Consider the following 21,933-nt stretch of genomic DNA (forward strand, 5'->3'; position numbering starts at 1 on the left):
GATGAATTCGGAATATTCAGAACAGCACTCTTGGGTTGAAGGGGGATCAGTATGCCAGTTAATGCCAGGAAAGTTAAAGTCCCCAAGGAGTATTAGTGGTGTGGAAGGGAACCGTAAAATTAGACTATTTAAGGCATCGTGAAGGTCTGAACAAAATGTGTTAGGTGAGGAAGGGGGCCTGTAAACGACGGAAATGATAAAATTTTTGCGTTCGAAGCCTACGCGCGTGCACACTAGCTCTAATGCTGACGCAAGCTCAATTGCAGCAGCGGTAATCGAATCACGAACACCGATAAGCACACCGCCACCACACCGCACATCACGGTCATGTCGACAGAAACGGTAAACACCCTCGCATTCCAAAATTTCACGGTCTTCAATTTTGCTAGAAAGCCATGTCTCTGTCAGGATAACAATATCTGCACTGCACGTGTCGACGACAGAAGATAAAGCATCCCGCTTGTTGCATACGCTGCGAATATTTGAATACAGGAGAAATTTTTTTTTTTTTCCCACCGGACCATGATTCCGCTATACTTGTGAATTGCTAGGGCCATCAGAAGGTGCATTTAGGACAGAATTTGTTGAACGAAGCTCGTTTGTGTGGATTTCGCAGACTCGATCAGTTACCGGACAGTAAACGTAAGTTTTTTTTGTCAATTTGTAGACGGTTAAGCCGTAGCACATATTTCTGTCCGCTAGCCTTTCCGAATTCAATCAATTTTTTCTGTGAAAAGCGTGTGGCGCGGCAGAAGTCTCCGCTAACAGAAATGTCAGAACCTTTGAATTTTTTTCGCTCAGTGAAAACCTTTTGCTTAAGTTTTGAGGACGAGAATTTTATGATTATGGGCCAGTGTTTATTTACTGCATAGGTACCCAGCCTGTGGGCGTGGGAAATGGCTTCGTCTATTAAAGTTATCTGTAGTAAACTGGTAAGGCAGTTTCGAATTTTAGTTTCAGATTCGGACCAGTTCTCAGCTGGGACGTCAGGAATCCCGTAGAATATAAGGTTGTCATGGTGAGAGCGGTCTTCCAGCTCGTCCAACCGAGAAGTTATTGCTGCAGTTTGGTCTCGCACAGCTTCATCGACTACTCTCGGTAGATCGACACCATTCTGATTTGCTTCATATGATTCTACCAGGGATTCAACTGTTGCGAGCCTACTGGCTAAGCTGGAAGCTTTTTCCTCAAGTTTTTGCTGATTAGCTCGGACCTCTGATAGCATCCCTATTACCTCAGTATGGCGTGCGTCACTTTTAGCCGACAAGGCCGCAATGGCGTCTAGAATCTCCTTTTGAGGACCAGGGTTCTGTTCTACATCCCCAGCTAACATAAGCAATTTAACAACATATATACACTAAAAAAAATCATAAAGAATCACCAGTGGGCCTGGGAAGAGCAGCAGACAGATATTACTGGATCGCTTAGCGTGCAACGACGGGTGTTTACCAACCTGTACAACAAACAAGAACGGGTTTTGAAGCGGTTACATGGCTGCCGCTCCGTCCAGCCCAATGAAGTGGCCCGATGAAAACGTCGCTCTTAAAGGGAAGCTGAAACGGTTTTCAATTTCCATGAATTGCTGGGATTGGGAAGAAGAGACCTAATAATTTACGGTTCCGAAATTTTTTTTCTTCATTTTGTTAATATAAGGGCCGGAAATCGCTTTCTAAATCACCCCTGCGGACACGCCCCCATCGCTTACCGGAGCGCCGGGTGAGGTGGTTGCCAGAGGAGAGAACCGGCGAGAGTGACGTCATTCGCGGGGACCGAGCTGCCGGACTGGCGTGCTGGCATGTGCTGGCATGCCTCTTTCAGTCCTGCGCTTTACTGAACGACGCTACGAGAGATCTGCCGCCACCGCCGCACACGTTTGTTTTCTTTTGCGATTTTCGTAAACTGTTCTTTCGTTCTGTGCTGTGTGAGTGCCTACAGCCAAGGGCGCCCAACATGCCCTCGTTCTGTGCAGCATTCGGCTGCGCGAACACAGGCGGGCGAGATGATGTGGTGTTTCACAGGTTCCCGAAGGACAAGAAGCTTGCAGCGCAGTGGGTCCGTGCGGTGAGGAGAGATAAGTTCGTGCCGACGAAATCAACTGTGCTGTGCTCGGACCATTTCCGTGATAGCCGGATAGCCTTACGACAAATGCGGAAAAGAGTTGTTGCTAGCGTTGCTATACTCCGTTTCGTACATCAGGTGCAACGCTGTGGAGGCTTGAGATACTTCTTGCAGTGGCTGCGTTCGCACTTAGAAAAAGTTCGGTGTTCCTCGACCCGATTTTTTAGAAAATTTTCCATATATAAACTCAGTTCTGAATGAAAAAAAAAGAATTTACCCATAGAAACAATCCGTGTACTTATACGGCTGCTAACACGTTCTTTTAGATCAATTTTCTTTTCGGCATTTTTAATTGCAGCCTGTCGCGGTAGCTTCAAACGCCGCTGGCACGCTGCGAAGCATAGACGGAAACGCGCGCAGTAATAAATTTTGGTGACTGGACTTCGTGCGTAGCTTCCACAGCGTTGCACCTGAGGTATGAAATGGAGTATAGGCTTGCCTAGTGACATTCAACGTACGGTTGCAGTTATCGTGTTTACCACAAGGCGGTGCTAAAACTGCCTAATATCTTTATGTCAACACCAGCATGGAGCACGCATACAGATTCTTGATCGAGCCACAATCGCAAAGTCGTCGAACCATAGTATGAATGTTGCACATATAATACTTCTGGCCATCTCTGGATGTGTATGATAAGCAACTTCCATGACTGTACTTCGCAGCCCTGCATGTGCACTCTTTGAAACGCGGCACTTATGTTCGCGATCGTGTATCAACACTAAAAAATCCACGGGACTTTAGACAAGCAGCGGCAAGGTGCTTGACATCGCGGAATTGCACCCGTGTCTACAATCTAATGAGAAGTTAGTGCTTCGGCATTCTTCCAGCAGCAAGTTCCCAGTGACACTTCAGCGAATTTTTTCTCCCGTCATTGGAACGTGCAGCTACATGAAAAAACAAAAAAACATACGTACCAGCTAAGATTTCCAACGCGCGAGAAGGTGCACACATCGCTCTCGCTGTTGGCACACTCAACATCGTCGTTGCCGCCGTTGCCGCCATCGTTTTCTGTATCGGCTGTCGGTCCGAACATGTACGGCGAAAATACAAGCTGTCCGAGACAGCGAGGACGTTCCATAATGCTTACAACTCAGCTATGAAGCCAGAACAGAACAGCGTGCTACGCTCTGAAACGGCGGCGCCGACCGGCGACTGCCGCGAATGACGTCACAGCGGCTCCGACCAATCACGGGCAACAGCGGCGTTCGCGCGATGCCCTGAGGCGCTGGTGCGCATTTTCTTGAAAAAACAGCCGCTTGCGTTTGGTTCCGCCCTTTTTGAACCAGATATTCGTGTTCAGGGGACTCAAAACTGTAGAATGCTGCAGAGAACTCATTTTTTTCGAGAAGTGTTTCAGCTTCCCTTTAAGTACGTCCGGCTGACTGGTGTCGTAGGCGATGGGAATGGCCAGCCAAGTCGGGGCACGATGTACGCCGCGTCAAGGGTTGATGATGTGGCGTTTCCGCCACAGTGTTGACCTCTGACGTAACATGGTGATAGAGGCAGGACGATAGCTTCGCAAAAGGAATCCAAGGGCTGCCACGTGCCGAGGAACGCCAGAATCTGTACAACAAACAAGAACGGGTTTTGAAGCGGTTGCATGGCTGCCGCTCTGTCCAGCCCAGTGAAGTGGCCCGATGAAAGCGTCGCTCTTAAGTACGTCCGGCTGACTGGTGTCGTAGGCGATGGGAATGGCCAGCCAAGTCGGGGCACGATGTACACCGCGTCAAGAGTTGATGATGTGGCGTACATCGCCATTGCCACTAATTCCGATGTGGCTCGGAACCCAGCATAATTTAACGTTCTCTCCTTGAGTGGTGATATTTGTTAAATTGTGCATAATGGCCCCAATAACGGTGTGACTGCACTTAGGGAGTCTATGTATATAATACTATTTGCGAGATTCTCCTTTACTATTTTCTCTACAGCTATAGAAATGGCGTAACACTTAGCAGTCAAGGTGGATGTACACTGCGGAAGTCTTGCTGTTTCTTCCCAGTTCCCTTAAACAACTGCACTTCCAACATGGCCAGTCATTTTCAAACCATTAATATAAAAGCCCAAAAAACTGCTGTATTTTTCCTCTAGTGCAAGGAATTCCTGAATAATGTGTTGTAGTGAAGTTTGTGCTTTGAGGAACTGTTGGAGTGAAATCACAAGCTATGGGACGTATGGACCACGGGGGTAGTGGATCATGCCTGTGGCAATGCCAAGTAATGTGTCCACTATGCCCAAGGTTATGACACATCTCTTATAACACAATTCTTATACTGCCGCTCGGGCATTGGCGTGCACATGGGTGGTCGGCAGTTTGGGTTTTGTTCCACGGGTGGTTTTATCTTCTTGCACTTGCAAAACTTATGGCTATCTCATCAATAATCACTCAAAGGGCGACCGCTTGTTTCTCACTCGTTTAGGGCTCACAGGGGTGCGCATAGGAAGAATACTGCCGTGCATGCGTTTCTGTTGCTTTTTTCTTTTTTTTCTTTTTGAAACTTGCGAAAACTAATTGCCTCTGATTGGCGATAAGATGAAGATTAGCGGAAGTTTGTCACACATTTTGCTTTTTTGACGGGCACACAACCAAACAGTTTTCTTGAGTGCACGCACCTACGTAGTTCGATTACGCTATGGATGTACATATTAGTCTAAGAGCAGGAACATTTTAGTCTTACAAAATATTCTCGTGTGTGCACTTTCAAAGCCTTGAACTATGTGTATAACAATGCATCAAATTTTTAATTCTTATAAGTTTATTTCCTTTTTTATTGTTGTTATTCATGAATAAACAGTAGATATATACCAACACAAAATATCTTTTTCTCACTTTACAGTCACCCTAGAAAAATTACGGCCAATTTTTTTCGAAATAAGTCCCTAGGAAGAATTGGAATTGGGCGGTCGCATATGGCATCCTACTGCGGATACCAAGGTCTGCTAGGTCGCGGAAAAATACCAAACCTCCAGGCGGTATTGTAAGCCTTATCGACATTAAAGAAAACTGCTAGACAGTGTTGCTTGCGTACAAATGCTTCTCGGACTGTGTTTCCTAGGCGGACAGGATGGTCAGTTGTTGAACACGCTATTTTAAATACACATTGGTGGATGTTAAGGAGTTCACATGATTCAAGAGTGAACAGTGGTTCTGGACACTTTCAAATGATATTGTGAGACAACTTGCGAGAGCTATGGGCCTATAACTGCCAGGGGTGGTTTGTGGTTTTGCAGGCTACAGCACAATCACAGCTTTTTTCCAAGCCTCCGGTATTTTTCCCAATACCCATATTTTGCTGAAGAATTGCAAAAGTGCATCTACGGCAGCTTCTGAGAGGTGAGCCAGCATTTTATAACGTATTTCATCAGGGCCGGGTGGTGTCTGTTTACCGGTCGATGGTAGTTTTTGGATTTCCTGAAGCGTAATTAGTGTATTATAAGGTTCATTTGTACTGCCACTTGTAGGAAGCCTTTGTTTTTAGGCTGTATGCTTACACTTCAGGAACGAGTGTGTGTAATGTGAGGAACTCAAAACATTAGAGAAATGTTCCCGTAGTATGCCTGCCTGTTTGTCTATACTTGTTTGTGTGCCAGGAGCTGTTAAAAACAGACCTGAGAAAGGGGAGAAGCTGCTATTTAGTTCACGGGCTTGTTCCCACATTTTTTTGGATGTGATTGAACTGTTGATAGATGATATGTAGTTCTTCCAGGAAGTTTTCTCAGCATCGCTATGAATGCGGTGTGCGTTTGCTTTCGTCTTTTTAAAATTTACAAGATTATCGTGTGTTGGGTATCTGCTGAAAATCCCCCGGGCTTTGTTCTCTTTCTTTTTTGCTTCCCTACCCCCCCATCCTTGCATATACCAGACTTTGTGATTATGTTGAACAACTCCTGAGGGCTGAGGAATAGCTAGCCATGCAGCAGTAATGATACAGGTTGTGAACAACTTGTTTAGGACGTCGACATTGAGATTACATGAGAAAACTTTAGCCAGGTTGGCCTGTTCTCGAAATAGTGCCCAATTTGCTAAGTGGAGCATCCAACGGCGTGGTTTGCTTAGGATGATTTGTGGTGGGGATCATTTTACAGTTAATTTTTACAGGAGGGTGATCACTTCCGTAGGGGCTGTCAAGAACATCCCATTTAAAGTTGTTAAAAACTGATGGAGAGCTAAAAGATAAATCTAAGCAGCTCAATTTTCCTGAGCTCAGAGAGCTGCTGGTCAAGCACATCAGCTTTTATACACGAGCCATCGAACGTTCCAGAGCAATAGCTGGTACCCATGTCTTCCAGAAAGTTCTACACCGTTCGAGTTCGGTGACAACAGACAGCGGATGGAACTATCGATAACATTGCAGAAACTTTCGATACACGTAGGCACGTCCCGCGCTGAGCGATAACGTTTGTTAGACAGTGAAAAGCACTTATCCGAAAGAAAAAGATAAACAAGTCCACGTGTCAATATGATTCAGTTTAGCTCTAGTTTTTAGGACATAGAAGACTGTGAGCTAGGATCTTTGGTATTTCAGGCAAGGTTCATTGCTCTTGGCATATAAACCTTCGACGGGTGAAGTTCTGTATGCACCAGTTGCCAAGCACAGTCTGTGATTATCTACAAGATCGAGACATTTAAAACAAGACTGCCTTGCTGACATGCAAACTATGCAGCCATAGTTAAGTGTACTGTGCACGACAGAGCGGTAAAACGTAAAAGGCACATTTGGTTGGCACCCCAATGTTTACGTGATAGAACTTTCAGGATGTTAAGCACCCTGTTCGCCTTTTTTTTTATGTCGTTGAGGTGGGCGATAAAGTTTAATTTACAATCAAAAATCAGTCCCAGAAACTTATGTTCTGGTTTAAGTGGTAGTGAGCTTTCACTTAATTTCAGAACAGGATCCAAGTAAAAGCCGCGCTTCTGCAAAAACGGAACGGTGACGGATTTTTTAGTAGGACTAAAACCATTTTGATTTGCCTGTTTTGTCAGTTTTTTAACTGGAGCTGCCTTTCACATGTGGTATACTTAAGGCCTGGCACGCAATTTGAAGGTCGCCAACATACAATGAATGCATGATGGAAGGTGGAATTACTGCGTTTACTGAATTCATTTTCACCATGAAAAGCATTGTGCTTAAAATGCAAACCTGTGGCACGCCATTTTCTTGCATGAATACAGGCAAGAGTACGGAGCCCTAAAATACCTGAAAAATTCGCTTTGACAGAAAATCCGACAAACAGTTAAACACCCTGCCGTGGATTCCCAGATTTGCCAAGTCTCTCAAAATACCATACCTCCATGTGGTGTCGTAGGCTTTCTCTAAGTCAAAAAATACCACTAGGCAGTGATGTCTATGTAAGAATGCTTCACATATTGTGTGCTCAAGACACGCGAGATGATCTGTTGCTGAGTGACCTTTCCTATAACCACACTGGTGAACGTCTAGTAAGTTCTCTGCTTCTAGGATGTGTGTTAATCTAATGTTTATTACGCTCTCAAATGATTTTGCCATGCAGCTTGTAAGTGCTATAGGCCTGTAGCTGCTTGGCGACGTTGGCGGTTTTCCAGCTTTTAGAAAGGGAATTATAATAGCTGTCTTCCATTTGGCAGGCACTCTCTCCGTTTCCCAAATCATATTAAAGAATAAAAACAATGCTTCTATGGCGGCCTGGGATAGGTGGGCGAGCACTGCGTAATGGATTCTGTCCGGACCAACCACTGTCTTCTTTCCCGCTGAAAATACTCTATCTTGTGGAGTGTCAAAGGGAGATTGTATGGTTCATCTGATCCTCCAGTTATCGATAGTCTTTTTTTTTTCTGCCATGTGTTTGCAGTTTAACAAGGATTGCATGTAAGTGTCAGAGGTGCATATCACATAAAAATAGTGTCCCAATATGTCAGCCTGTTCTTGTAGGGATGTCTGGATGCCTGGATCTGAGAGCATAGGAACTATATATGAGGAATAGTCACCGCTGAACTTCCGAGCCCAATCCCACAATTTTTTCGACGTGGTTGAGCTGTTTACTGATGTTACCTATTTCTGCCAGGATGCTTTTTCTACTTGCCTACGGGTATACCATGCTTTAGCTTTAGCTTGTTTGAAGGCAAGAAGGTTAGTTTGCATTGGGTACCTCCTGAATATACACCATGCCTTGTTTTGCAGTTTTTTAGCTATTGTGCACTTGCTAGTCCACCATGGTTTAAGCTTTTTTCCTACTAGCCCTGTGGACTGAGGAATAGCATGCTCTGCTGCAGAAAGTATGCAAAAAATAAACCTGTCATTTATTCCGTCTGTTACTAGCTGGTCAGAAAGCTCATTCTGCAGGGTACCCTTCTCTGTGAATAGAGACCAATTAACTAGACCTCATTTCCAACGTGGCATTCGAGAGGGTACATTTGGAAGTGGAGAGGTTAGTTTCACGACAGCAGGCAGATGGTCGCTAGAACAAGGATTGTTTATTATTTCCCATGTAAAATCGGCAAACAAACAGCTAGACCACAGCGCCAAGCCTAGACAACTCGTAGTACCTGTGCCAGTTTTTAAGAGACATACTCTGTTAGAACAAAATTTTCGAGTACCTGCCCTCGAGGGTAAGTCTTTCTGCTTCCCCGCAGTGTATTATGTGCATTAGAATCACCTGCTATTACAAAGGGTCCGAGCAGCTGTTCCACAATGAGCTCTAGATCTTTTACAGTGAACTGTATATGTGGTGGAGTATATATTGAGCACATGGTGATAGTTTTGTGCGACAGAACGATGACAGCAACGGCTTCTAAAAAACTATTAATTGTTACTTCTCTGGCAGCGATACCACTTTGAACAATGATTGCAACACCGTCCGATAGCCAGTTAGCCTGGGCACGGTCGCGACGTGCCCAGGCTAACTTTTAATATTTTTTTGTGTTTTTGGATATAAATTGGTTTCCTGCAGGCATAAAGCCACAGGAGAGAAGTTGGTCAAAATGTCCTTAATTTTGCCTAAGTTGCGTATCAGGCCTCTGCTGTTCCAGCGCATGATGAATGCCATGATATGAGACAAATGTGTAGTGAGAAAATAAATTATTACTTTAAGCAACTAGTCGTAAACCAGAAGGTGACGAATGTGTTTCTCAGGTACTTTTCCTGGGGCCCAAAACTAGGTTTCGACCCCCTTTTCCTCGACAGGTTGCTTGGGTGGCCTCCTAACAGAAGTAGGGTCTCTCACACCTTCATTGCCCAATGGACACACATTTCCACTGAATCAACACCGCCAGGGTGCTCATCACTATTGGTATTCTGCGAAGCTGCTGGCCTCTTAAGAAGAGGTTGGTTCCTCAGTACTGTCGTTGAGGTCTGCTTTGCTTCGATCTTGTGTTGGTTGCCACCAACGTTCGTTGAGGCTTGCGGTGCCTGCCCCCTCTGCACCGCTTGAGTTTAGCTGCCCTTCTTGGCGAATGCCATGCGTTGATAAGATGTTTCTTCTTGATAAGATGTTTTCTTTTGTCTTGAGCGTTATTATCTCTTTCTTTTTTTCCATTCAGGACAGGAACGAGAGTATGCAGCATGGGGACCCTTGCAATTGATGTATTACAATGGGTTCATGCATCGTTCATCATTGCAATCACTCTGGCCACACACTGTTACCTCTGCCCATACAGGTTGGATTTTCACGGCTTGACTGTTACCTGTGCCCATACCTCTAAGAAGAAGAAGTATGGGCACAGGTAACAGGTAAGAAGTAGGGCGGTAAGAAGCAGCACAGGCACAGGTAAGAAGTATGGCCGGCGGCGGCGGCGGCAGCAGCAGCAGCAGCCTATTTTATGTGCACTGCAGGACGAAGGCCTCTCCCAGCGGTCTCCAATTATTCCTGTCCTGCACCAACCGATTCCAACTAGAACCTGCAAATTTCGGAATTTCGTCGCACCATCTGGTCTTCTGCCGTCCTCTACTGCGCTTCCCTTCTCTTGGTATCCATTCTGTCACCCTAATGGTCCAACGATTATCTAATCTGCACATTACATGACGTGCCCAGTGCCATTTTTTTCTCTTAAGGTCTATTAGAATATTGTCTACACCCGTCTGCTCTCTGATACAAACCGCTCTCTTTCTGTCTCTTTAAAGTTATGCCTAGCATTCTTCGTTCCATCGCTGTTTGTGTGGCCCTTAACTTGTTCTCAAGCTTCTTTGTCAGTCTCCAAGTCTCTGCCCCATATGTCAGCATCGGTAAAATGCACTGATTGTATACCTTGCTTTTCAATGATCACGGTAAGCTCCCAGTCAGGAGCTCATGATGTCTGCCGTACGCGATCCAAGCCATTTTTATTCTTCTGTGAATTTCCTTGTCATGGTCTGGGTTCCCTGTGATTAGTTGACCTAGGTAAACGTACACCTCCACAGACTAGAGGCTCACTTGCGATCTTGAACTCTTGTTCCCTTGCCAGTTTACTTATCATTATCTTTGTCTTCTGCATATTAATCTTCAGTCCCACTCTTACATTCTCCCTGTTAAGGTCCTGAATCACTTTTTGTAACTCGTCTGCATTGTTGCTGAATAGAACAATGTTATCGGCAAAGTGAAGGTTGTTGAGGTATTCGCCACCCACCACAGAGTCCAACTAGGGAACGTATATTGACATTAGCCAAACATCGCCACTACAACCCCTAAGTCTTGACCAAGAGAGTTCATTTCCACAGGGTTAACCCTTGCCACCATGAAATTAGGAAATAAAAGAGGGTATCAAACAACAGGACAGCTATGAAAAATAAAGGAAATAAAAAGAGGGATGGAGAAAGACAGTAAAAGGCGACTACCGATTTCTCATGGGTGGGTCAGCCCAGGAGTGCCTTCTACATGAAGCACGGGCCAAAGGGGTGTGTTGCCTCCACCAGGGGGCCTTAAAGGTCCAATCACCTGGCATTGGCTTAACGCCCAGGAACCTTTTTTCTCCGGACACGGCTAAGCCGTGCACAGTTAAGCGTGGGAGGGTCCAACCCTCATGTGCGGGTACGTGGTGTCGCAACACACTAAACCCCCGCTGACGCAGACACTCCTGCAGGGATTTAGATGTGGTTCAAGATACATAGTACATATTGCAATTGTTTTAAAATGAAGAATGGTCACTGCTGCAGCTTCACATTTCATTTAAAGCCTGATTTCATGAGTAGCAACACCATTTTGCACTATGATTGTGACACCTCCAGAGAGCCAACTCGCTTGCTCTCGGTCACAACACAAGATTGTATTTTTTTTATGTTCTTATGTTGTGGTCCTAAGTTAGTCTCTTGTAAGCATAAAGCCACATGAGAAAATGAGTTTAGGATATCTTTTATGTCACTGTAGTTTTCGATAAGTCCACAACAATTCCGATGCATTAGGAACGCCACGTTTAATTACTCTGTGGGGATGTGGCTAAAAGCAATTAAGTTCCTCGTCTTTTGAGGGCCCGTTTTGTGGCTTTTTCTTTTTCTTTTTCAAATAATTTGAGACAGGGATGTCCCCAATAGACACAATGTTTGGCAGAAGGATGGAAAGTTGGGCGAGTTGGTACGTTGACATGATCTTGGATTGTAGCACGAAGTGAACATGGACACAGAAACGAGCAGACAGGACGAGCGCTAACTCTCTACTAATATTTATTAAAACGAAGAACATATATATAGGTGATTGCAAAAACCGCAGCATAAGAACATGACAAGGTAAAGAACATCAGTTAAACATATCAGGAGGTATGGAAGTCAAAGAAGGAAACACAAAAAAAGATTACTTCAGATTGGTACACGTGTTGCGAAGGTACTGAAATTCGCAATCTAACAGAGACAACGATGCATGGCTAACGCAAGTGTCTCCTAATCTTTTGATGTGGAATGCCTCGATAATTTCCCGTGTGGTTTGGCATTTATGTCTGGAAAGAATTTTTGTGTCTTCAAAGAAAGGTTAACAACCACAAGTGAAACAATGTGACGCTAAATGTGATGCATTAGGGTTGTTTAATGAATGTTTGTGTTCTCTTAGTCTAATGTTAATGCACCTGCTGCTCTGTCCAATGTAAGCTTTCCGGCACTTGAGTGGAATCTGATAAACTATACCGGTGTTACAAGACACTAAAGGGGACACATGTTGAATGCCGCAGTCATCTTTTCTTTTTTTGCCACCCTGTTCAAGTTTCCTATTTATCATAGGGCACATGTTAGACAACTTACAAGGGGCCGAGAAAACTGTATTGACATCATACCTATTGGTCACGTTCCATAAACCATGGGATAATCTATGTACATAGGGTACCACAGCAAACTTTGTTTCTTTTTTCTGTTTTTCTTGTTTCTTACTGGGGCTTTTTACCCATTTTAAAAGTTTTTCGCAGGTTAGTGATAATAAATGCACGAGATAACTAGCCTTTCCAAGCCTTTCTATCTGTTGTGAAAAAGTTTGTTGCATATTGTGCGGACATGACTTAGTAATGGCAGACCTAAGAGTTGAATAAGCTATCCCCTGTTTAACAAGTTTAGAATGACAAAAAGAAAATTCAAGCAGTGGCTTCTTAGCCCTAAGCGAATAATGCCAACAGACATGCTCATCCTGGAACGTTAAGCACAGATCTAAAAACTGTAATTTGTTGCCCTGGATAAGCTCAAGCATGAAACCTAGGCCCCCATCACATTCCCTAAAAACTTTTAAAATATCCGTAGCTTTCTTGGTGTAGTTATCGCGAGAACAAAACACCAGGTAGAGATCTACGTATCTAAACGCATGCACCGCCAATTCCTTAAGATTGTATTGTAGTTTTCTATTGACGCGACTTAGATAAATATCACTCAAAACTGGCACAACTTTTGAACCAATGCAAACTCCGTTTTTTGTACATACATAGAACTACCCCATTTTACAACGATATTCTCAATGTAAAACAAAAGTTCTAAAAAAGATTCCACGGGCATCCCACAGTCCTGAGTAAACCGGAACTCATCATTGTTGAGCGTCACTGCTTCTTTAACACTACACATTAGTTCCTTTTGCAGAAGCGAATAAAGAAGATCTTTTACATCAACACTGATTGCTGAACATTTACCTGGATTATTTTCTGTTAGGAAGCCCACAATAAGCGTTATTTTATTTTAAATAAACAAAATAAGTCCAAGTCGACTTAATATTTGCCTTTAGTGTCCCTTTAATAGCGAACGTAGAAGTAGCTAGGCCTGTCGTTGCCATGGTGGTGCTACGGATGCCAGCGGATCTGCATGCTAGAGCGCTGGTTCGAGGCGCTGAGATAATCAAAATGGTGGTGGCGGTGGCGGCTTTGATTAATGCTGCTTCGGACCTGCAGTCACGGCAAAAAGTCGGAAATATCGGTCAGCAAAGTGTTCTTGCATCCCAAATTTCATACGTTCTCATACATTGACTATGAGGTACGCTGTAGTGCCACAGAAATCAGGTGTCTGGAAAATCAGTCGTTGGCTGTACTCTGGAAACTCCTCGAGCTGACGACACGGTGTCAAATACGATGTGTTGCGATTCCTCTGTTACTGGAGCCAGCATTAGCATAACTTTCAATAAGATTACAGCTAATTTTCCCGGATAGAAGCATAAATTCCCTGAGGTTTCCCTGAGTATTTCCAGATTATTCAAATTGTCTGAGAGCTCCCAGTTCTCCCTGTTGGTAGACACCCTGGAAAACGCATTTGAGTGCCGCGCGTATTCCACGGCCGCCTATATGCTGGGCCCACCCAATTTTTACCCCCAGCAATATGGCTGCCAGTGGCTTCATTCGTTCCCATAGGCGGCCGCAGCGGTTGCCACTCCAGAAGCTTTAGTACTTATACTTCATCATGCACGTGCGCCTTCGGCTGTTCTCTTCGGAGCGTGCGCAGAACAATCTGGAGGAAGAAAAACTGAGGAGGGGCCCTGACATCACTCTTTGTGAAGCTAAGTGAAGCCGGAAGTTGGCGTTGCTCTGCCATCATGTTGGGCCAGTTCTCGTCTCATTTGCATTTCTAGCGAAACCCCGCCACGCTGAGCACAACCGTGCTGCTTGGATGCGTGCACTGCACAGCAAGTAAAATAGGATGTAATCACAATGCCTCATCGCATTACCGCTGCTGAATCATTGAAAGAAGTTCATAATGAACTTTGCAAATTGGGCTGGAAGGTCGAATCGGCTCCTTTTAGCGGCTTTTACGAAAATAAACTTGCTTTATCAGGCCAGCCAACTGAGCTGTTCTCACCAATGGCAGGTACCGGCCACTGCCCAGTTCTTGCGTGTGTTTAAAAAAGGTCACCTTCTACTTGCTTTTCTCTGCTTGGACTTCCTGCGGTTCTCAGATGAACTTGCGAGCTAGACGTCTGGCGATACGAAAAAAAAGATTATGCATTCTCACTGCACTGCAAGAATGCACTGGAGACACATACGACACACCGACCCATTTGCGATCCATTTGGAATTTATGAGCACAAACACTTACTCTCGCTGTGGCTTGAGGAATCATCATGCTTATTGAACAAATTTCGAGTGGCCCCGCATCACTACAACAGCGCGCCGGCAAGGAGGCAGAATGTCATTTCTGACTCCGCATATAGATTCATTGACTGCGGCCTGAGGTGCCTTCTTCCCACGGTAAGTGAAGCTTCACGGAACCAAAGTTTTGCAACATCCAGCGCATGGTGCAGGGCAGTACGTGCATAGAACCGGCCTATGTGCAACCATGGAACAGCCATTTGACGTGTTCACAGGCATACATTCTGCGGAGCCTTGCTCACTCTTGCAGCGCATCTGACAACCTTCACTTCCCTGCGCTTCTCGCATGCATGTCAGAAAGATACGCTTGCGGTAGGAAGGATTCATTCCTTAATAACTCGAAGCAGCCGCTTCTTTCCCATCTTCCCAGATGAAGCGTCGACTGGCCGGCGCACAGCGCCGAGGGCAGCAGGCAAAATGCACATATTCTGCATAACATTCTATCAGCAAATGTGTTGTGGTACATCTGTGAGAGTGTGTATTAACTTCGAGTGCGCTCTGCTTAAAAGGCTTCGTGCTGTCGTGTGCACTGCGAGAAACAAGCAACACTTGAGCAACATGTGTTTTAATATGCACAAAAGCAAGTTATTACTCAGCATGAATGTTCTAAAACCAGGACTATGCATTCTTGCATAACGTATGTTCCATGTGCCGTAAATTCACCATGTGCTGTCAAAAGCAGGAATCACTGACGTGCAAGGTATTCACTCTACAGATTCTGAAATGTATCGGTTTCAGCCTGCGATGGCACGTTAGCATGATTCTGCTGAAGAGGGCAAAATTTTCAGCGGATATTCCTTTGTCCGTTGCCACTGCCGTGGCATCGTACATTGCATACAGCGTGACATGAACGTTTATTTCACTAGCATTAGTTCCTCCTGTCCCACCCAGCCACAGCACCAGAAAATTCAGTAAAACTTCATTTGTGCCTACTTTTGGGCCTAGTTTAATTTTAGCCTAGTAGCAAGAATGAGCATGCGTGGCTTGCCTTAGAGGCCTAGCACATAAAAAGACAAGGCGATAATTGCATCAGTGACACATCTTTGTCCCTGCACCCATCTGAATTTGATTTCCTACATTTGTGTATGCGATAATTTGGCAGATCTCAGTAATGTAATCTGTGTGCCTGCGCAGTTGTGTGGCCTAGGGTTTATATGTGCATCAACGGCGAAGAAATAAAGAAGTTGTTCGTCAGCGCCAGTGTGTATCATATCTTCCTTTTGTGACTAGTCTTAGGTGTTTGCGCTGTAAGTTTAAGTTCAACACCAGGAAAGAACGGTCCAAATAATATAGCGCAACAAAACATGGAGATTAACATAAACCTGCCCACACGGTGCCTTTGCCACGGTAGGAAACCCATGGAGCAACACATGTGAGCGCGCATAACCATAACAAAGCCGCCACTGTGGCCCGAGAATATGGCCGCCACAGCGAAAGGTAGAAAAAAAAAAGCAATGAGAGGAGAACCTATCACGTCACTTCCTCCACACTTTTCTCCCAGTGCATGGAGAGGGTAGGGCCTCTCCTCAGTTTTTCTTCCTCCGTGGCTGTGTGCGACCGCCGGCAAAACAGCATGGGCACCTTTTTTCTCCGTGCCATGCATTGTGGGTCAGTGCAAACGCGTGGATGGAGCAAAAACCATCTCAACATCAGGCATGTCTGGCCACGTTGGCCGTGTCCGGTTACGTTGGCTGTGCCAGTGCATCCTACTACCTACAGGTGTTGTTCTTTCCAACGTGGCATAGCGTGTGGGAGCGTGCGCACTCATGCTATGTCGGGCTACATACGCACCTTAAGCGAGTGATTTCTTCACAGAGTTTCATTAGTTCCAATTTTGTACAATTCAAATTTTCATAGCATCCCTGTGGAATTTGGATAAATGAGCTTTTACTGCAGTAGCCATACCCAACTTGTGCATTTTAAAGTGCTACCAAGGGCTTGATCATTACGAGGCAACATCTGCTAAGGCAGCTAACCAGGAGTGAGTGTATGCTGGCAAGCGTGCGTGTGGTCTGACCTTAAGGTTTGCATGGTCCAAGGCTAGTTGAGTGTTCAAAACTAGTCCAAGTTAGCGAGGCCTGATGGCTATGAGATCAATAAGCAGGGCGGCCAAAGTTTAATTCCTACGCAGGCAGCCGCAACCAAGCGTGAGCAGACGATAGTTGGCTTCTTCCGGAAGTACATAATTATTATCGAAATTCGAAAGCAGATTTTGCTTACTTCAGTCTGTGCCAATAAATAAACGGCACCAACAGCATATTAACAGTAGGAAGAAGTGCACTGATCCAAACACCCTTCTTGATTGATGTCAGCTACTGGCCAAAGTCAGCCACGTGCGGGAATCCGCTTTATTATGAAATAAAGCATCCAGAAAAGAGTGAAGAGCATGCTTCTATTGAAAAGAGAACTTGAGAGAAAGGTGATTGCAAGCTCCACTTGCAAGATCCCCTCACCATGCACGACTGCAAAATTTGGCTCAGACATTCACAGCAGTGTACGCTATCTGCAAACTGTGTTCTTTCACCAAGCACAAGGGGTGGTTCAGGGCTCCTTTAATGACAGCTTCCCAATAGGTAACCACCGGTGCTTCTGCTACTCTGCCGATATCAAAAACAAGCTGTAGAAATAAAATCATTCATCCAAGAACACGGATCACATGCATGGATGCTGATTGTTAAAATTAATTTGCAAGAAATCTAGAAAATTCTTAGTCATGACCAAAGTACATGTCACCAAAGTACATCTGACCAAAGCTGGGGGTATAAAATGCTTTTACCTCTGTGTACACCTGTGAGCAAAAGCATACGAACCTCAGCAGCATGTGGCAAACTCCATCGGCACACCATCTCCCGGTGGAGTGTCGGTGGTGTGTCCGCTGTCGGAGGGGCATTAGAGTAGCCCTGCGCATGCACGCCCCCCCCCCCCCCCCTTCACACCTGCCCGGGTGTCACGTTGATTTCCCCAACGAGGTACAATGCTTGTCAACTAAACATCAACGGGGTGCCTCTGCTCCGTCACAGCTGCACCACTGTCTGACTGAGTGCCAGCAGTAAAGCTGACTAGCACATCTGCCGCACATCACATTTCTTCAGTTTTCACATAGCCCATTGCCTTCTCTTGCACATTTTGATGAATAGCACAGAATGCCTTGATTTTTACTTGGTGGTATACTACTATTGGAAACATTTCCAATGCTCGCTGTCACATATTCAAGCATACTTTTGCTATCGGTGTCCAATGCCGTGCAACAGAGTATAAAGGCTACTGCTGTGCACCGTTGAGCAAGAGAACGCTCAAAGGTTGATATGAAAACAGGAGCAATGTGCCGCTTTCATGTTCTGAAACTGTTCAACAAAGCAGGCAAAGGTCTCGCTAGCAGGCCACTGCAGCAACACTGCCACGTATGCGAAAGAATAAGAACAGGGGAAAATATGTGGTGCACATTGCTACAGGGCTTCCTTCCTGCACCCGTCACCGTAGCTTAGTGACTACAGTGTTGCCCCGCTGGCGATAAGTTCATGGGCGCAATGAAGCAGCTGCATTCCAACAATGGTACGTACCGTGCTCTGGGTGCGGGTACTCAAGGTGGTCAAAATTTTGGAGGAGACTTAAGCTTCGCCTTTAAGAGTGGAATGTGATAGCATTCAAAGACCCCTTACTGCTTTTCATGCTTCCTGGCAACTGCAGCTTATGTAACCACAACGTTTACCGGGAAACGCTGGCTGCGAACACTATGCACAAAGACGAGCTTTCTGGAAGAAGTGCAGCTTCTTACGTGGGTTGATCTCCTGTTATTGTTTCACACTTTTAATATTTCACTCTGAGATGAACTAACATAAAGGACATATGCTGTCGGTGTTTTTTTCCATTACATTTGTTTGTGGGCTGCCGTTCTCAAAATTCTGAGGAATAACTTTGTAAAAGAATGAAAGACGAAGTATGAGCGACTTTGGTGGTAGGGAAGTGGTAGGGTATGCGTGGTTCGAAATTTGGTTAGAAACTTTTTGCCGAGGCGACGTCCGACGCGGGACGCCGACACCGACTTTTCTGTGACATGGGCTCAACGCTATTGCGTTAAAATTAATCTGAAGCCCTCCACCTGGCACCCCTCACAAACCATCGTGCTGTTTTGGGATGTTAAACTCTACAATTTAATTAAAATTTTAGTCACCCCGTTGCAAATAAATGAGGTCTCATAACTGGTGGAAGGGATAACCTACAGATTTCCTCATTGAGGATTTTAAGGGTAAGCGAACGTGTTGCTGCTACTTTCAGAGATTATGAACGCCATTGTCTTGTCAATGCTGATACTCAGCTCCACTTAATTTGTGCGACAATGGATACCAATTGCAAAACTGTGCTCGAATACGTCGAGCAGCAAATATTGGATGCGTTTCCAACAGCACAACACTAAGCAAGGCATTCTGCACTAGTAAACCAAAGGTGTTAAGAAGGCAGCATGCTGTGCAAAAACCAAAGAAATGCAATGTGCGATGAACGAGTGAGCCAGATCTGTCCCAGCCACTCAGTGAAACAGTGGTGCAGGCATGACATAGCAGAGGAAGCCTGTGCTAGTTGATACACCATCAAATAGGTTAAACTAGCACAAAACACATGGGACGGAAAAAAGAAAGAGGAAGTGCTAACTTACAAGTGAAATCACAAGGAAACCCTCTGCCCCTCGTTGTTCTTCAGTTCCTTTCTTTTTATGAACAGCTGCTGTATTTTACTGCAGAAAATAGCAATTACTTGGTGTCCACTGGTGATTTTAATATCGACATGCTGACCATTTCTGTACCACAAAAGACTATGTTAAATATTTTAGCTTCAAATGGTTATGAAAATTTAATCCGTACGTCAACAAGGATTACAACCGAAAGTGACACATTGTTGGACTTGCTCATTACAAATGCTGACACTGAAAATGCTACTGCCAGGGTGATGTCACAAGGTCTTAGTGATCACCTACCAGTGTTTCTCTTATTAAGAAAACACAACTTTAGAAAGAACAGGAAGCATGAGTATATACTTTGTCAAAGTATTACTCAAACACGTCTAGATAACTAGAGACGAACTTCTACGGTGCGACCTTAAACAAATTTTAGAAATAGATAATGTTGAAATCACGTATGGCAAGCTTATTGACGAAGTCTCTCGAATATATAAGAACCATTTTCCAGAAAAAAAGCTCAGGCTCGGTAAAAAGTTACGGAAGCCGTGGATAACCCCTGAATTGCTAAAACGAATTCATTGTAAAAATGCGCTCTATCACAAGTTCGTCAAAACTAAGGATCCAAACACATTAAAGGAATACAAGTCATATAGAAATAAGCTAAATAAGGAACTAAAATTGCATGGGAAGTCCTATTTTCATGCAGAATTTGAGGGTTGTTTGAACAAACCTGATATCTTACGGAAAAAGCTAAATTGTGTCTTAAATCGTCGAAAATCAGCTCTGCGAATACAAACTCTATTACTTGGTTGAAACAAAGTATCAGGAAGTGTTCTTGCAAATATTTTTAATGATTACCGTGTAAACTTTTCTGGTGGTAGTGCGTCGTCTGATATTAGTGAACTTATGCCAAACAGAAATTCATCTTCACTCTTTCTTCACCCCTTTTGTGCACGAAGTCACATCAGTTTTCCTTTCCCTAAAGAACAGCTCAAGTTGCGACGCAGAAGGCATGCAGGTTCACCCTATCAAGTATGTGCTTGATATCATTTTCCTGTACATTACCTATATTTTTAATTTGTCTTTGTCAAGCGCTATCTTTCCTAAATGGATGAAAATAGCCAGAGTGTCGGTATTGTTCAAGAAAGGTGACGTTAATGATACTAAAAATTACAGACCCATTTCTATATTACCTGTTTTTTCTAAAGGTCTAGAAAAAATAATACTAATGCAAGTTTCAAAGTTTTTGACAAGCACAGCCTAATTTCTCCAGCCCAGTTTGGATTTAGGAAACGATAATCTACAGAAGTAGCACCACTCCACCAAAAGGAATTTATTTTATCACAATTTGAAATTAAGAACATTGTCCTTGTTATTTATCTTGATTTTGCTAAAGCATTTGATTACATTCTTCACTCTGTTCTACTTGATAAGCTTAAAACCTACGGTATCCGAGGGCACTGTGGAAGCCTTATAAAATCTTATCTTGATAATCGCTATCAAGATGTTGAAATAAACAATTACCGCTCAAATCTGAAAAATATCACCACAGGCGTTCCTCAGGGTGGTATTCTTGGCCCGTTCCTGTTTATTGTATATATAAATGGCTTAGCACATATCTATCAAGATGCGAAATACGTAATGTACGCAGACGATGCCAGTATATTTTTTTCATCACCTGATTCTAGTAGCCTTCAGAATAAAGCTAACACTGCTCTGAAAATTCATGTATGGTCAAAACAAAACTGTCTACAAATCAATACATATAAACAACACAAAAGCAATAATCTTTAGGCCCAAATCTAAGCAAATAATCAGTTCCATCAACCTCGTTTATGACCTCGTTTATTTAAACCTCGTTTATGTAAACATAGAAATTGTAGATAGTTTTAAAATACTTCGAGTTATTTTCACATAAAATATGCTTTGGGACATGCACATAGAATCAATATTGGGCAAATTATCTCGTGTAGTTGGCATGATGGTGCGGCTGAGACCTCTTTTACCTTACAGAATCAAGCTTCTTGTTTATAACACCCTATTTTTTTTCTACACTTTATTGCTGTCTGCTCGTGTGGGGTACCACATCACGTACGAATCTAGAAAAGATACATATACTTCAGAAAAAATTTCTGCAAGCACTATTTACCTTAACTTACGATGCCCACCACATCAGACTTGTTTCCGAAAGCAAATACAATGCCTGTGTTTAACCTTTACAATTACAAGTTAAGTCAAGCTTTCAAACAGGAGGTCAAAGAGAATTTAAGGTTTCTTCATGAGTTATCTAATCTCACCAGGAACACACATTCTTACATCACAAGGTGTACGGAACAGTGGAAGGTGGTCACTCCACGAGCCAATTATTCTACACAAAAGATATCATACACACTACCAACACTTTTAAATTTGTTTCTGAAATCAAGTCTTGATATTTATATAACTGATGTACGAGCTTTACGTGAACATTTTGTCACTCAATCTTTCTTAAATAATTGAAGAACGTTCTTCAGGAAATTTGTGTTTTTGCGTTTATTTTTTGTGCATAATTCACATGTAGTCAATTGCTATGTATATATATCTCCTGTTCAATCGCTGTTTGCCTTGTAGAGGAGGCTGCAGGCTCTAATCAAGTCGCTTGCCTCTAAAGCGACTTTTACTC

The 21,933-nt window shown here is 43.9% G+C and overlaps 1 protein-coding gene across 4 annotated transcripts in view; it reads right to left on the minus strand.

The window, feature by feature from the left end:
- The window catches only part of Dp (transcription factor Dp), a 71,037-nt gene that overhangs the window by 27,030 nt on the left and 22,074 nt on the right, over positions 1–21,933 (minus strand). The window lies entirely within an intron of this gene.

This window comes from Dermacentor variabilis, chromosome 2 (genome assembly GCF_050947875.1).
Source record: "Dermacentor variabilis isolate Ectoservices chromosome 2, ASM5094787v1, whole genome shotgun sequence".
NCBI classification, from domain to species: domain Eukaryota; kingdom Metazoa; phylum Arthropoda; class Arachnida; order Ixodida; family Ixodidae; genus Dermacentor; species Dermacentor variabilis.